Raw genomic sequence first — 1,791 nt, 5'->3', positions numbered from 1 at the left:
ACATTGCTGTGTGATGTTGCTGGTTCTCTGTCCAAAGGTCTCCTTTTAATAGTTTTTGTAAGATTGGTCTGATTTTTTCAAATTCCCTTAGTATCTGTGTATCTGATACGATAGTTAAGTTTGTGTGTGAACCCACCTGCGCCAGGATTCTCAGTAGTTTGGTAGTAAAGATGTAGTCATTCCCCATGATGAGATCTAATACCGTGTAATAATTTCTACCATAAGATCTGCTATGAGTAGCAGCCAGTCAATTAAAAGGGAGACTTCTCTGGTGTAAGCCCTGCTTCCAGTATATGTGGATGCTCTGGCAAAACTTGTTTGCTTTTGCTTTACTGTCCCTTTTGCATGAAGGAGAAACATGGCGGACAGGCTCACGCAGCTGCAAGATGCTGTGAACTCGCTTGCAGATCAGTTTTGTAATGCCATTGGAGTATTGCAGCAGTGTGGTCCACCTGCCTCTTTTAGTAATATTCAGACAGCAATAAACAAAGATCAACCAACTAATCCTACAGAAGAGTATGCCCAGCTATTTGCAGCACTGATTGCACGAACAGCAAAAGACATCAATGTTTTGATAGATTCCTTACCCAGTGAAGAATCTACAGCTGCTTTACAGGCTGCTAGCTTGTATAAGCTCGAAGAAGAAAACCACGAAGCTGCTACATGCCTGGAGGACGTTGTTTATCGAGGGGATATGCTTCTGGAAAAGATACAGAGTGCACTTGCTGATGTTGCACAATTACAGCTGAAGACAAGAAGTGGTACCCATAGCCAATCTCTTCCAGACTCATAGTGCCACCAAATCCCATGTGGCTGAGAAAAGAACTATTTCAGTGCAAAGCCTTACTAACAGTTACAAAAACACTAAGCATGATGATGTATGTTACCTATTTCATTATTTTTAATAGTCTTCTATTTTCACTCTAATAAATAAACTTGTAAAATTGTGGTTAAATCAGCTTCAAGCCATCATGCCTGAGAAACGGTAAGTGTAGAGATTTGGAATATTTCAGCTGTATCTAATTTTCTCCATTGGTATCTGTTTGTCTCTTTAGAGATGGTGATGTATAAATTTCGAGCTTTGAAAGTATCTAAGACTTGCTTTTAAGAAACTGGAAGAGTGTTAATGTGGCTGCATGAGAAATAGGTCACTTTTATGCCAACCCTCTCCTCATCTAGGACCTTATATCCATCCTTGTTCATCTCTACAGTTTTCTACTAAGAAATCCTGTTTGTGTGTGGAATTCTCATGAACTGTTTTTCTCAGGTCGTCAGTTCCTTCTCTTTACATATCTGAATGTGCTATCTTCTGGTTTTATTTTTCCATCTTTACTTCCATATCACTTCAATACAAATTTTCCATCCCAACTCATCGTGTTATTGGTAGCATGTTTGTCAGCATTCTGTTGTATGATTACTCATCTAACTCCTGGATCTCTTTGAATCCACTGATTTATCTCCACTGGCAAGCTGGAGTTGGTATGTTTCACATTGTAACTGATTCTGTCTCCTGAGACTTCAGTTTTTCCAGAATATTCTGAGTTACTTATACAGTCTGTTACTACCCGTTTAGTTTCTGGAATAAGCTCAAGAACAGTAGTTCAAACTCATACATAGCTGGTGGGTTTGTAGAATGATGCAACCAGTATAGAAAACATTATGGCTCTTCTTCAAAAAGTTAGAAATAGAATTACCTTATGACCCAGCAATCCTACTCATAGATATGTACCTTAGAGATGTAAGAGCAGTGGCAAGAAGACGTACACACCCATTTCATTGCAGCTTCTTCCA

General features: G+C 39.1%; 1 pseudogene; it reads left to right on the top strand.

Moving 5' to 3' along the window:
- Positions 1 to 358: 358 nt before the first annotated feature.
- Positions 359 to 793, top strand: LOC102818829 (annotated as a pseudogene).
- The last annotated feature ends 998 nt before the right edge of the window (positions 794 to 1,791 follow it).

This window comes from Chrysochloris asiatica, unplaced genomic scaffold, assembly GCF_000296735.1.
Source record: "Chrysochloris asiatica unplaced genomic scaffold, ChrAsi1.0 scaffold00179, whole genome shotgun sequence".
NCBI lineage: Eukaryota > Metazoa > Chordata > Mammalia > Afrosoricida > Chrysochloridae > Chrysochloris > Chrysochloris asiatica.
Note: the sequence above shows the minus strand (reverse complement) of the source record. Positions and strands in the feature narration are given on the sequence as shown.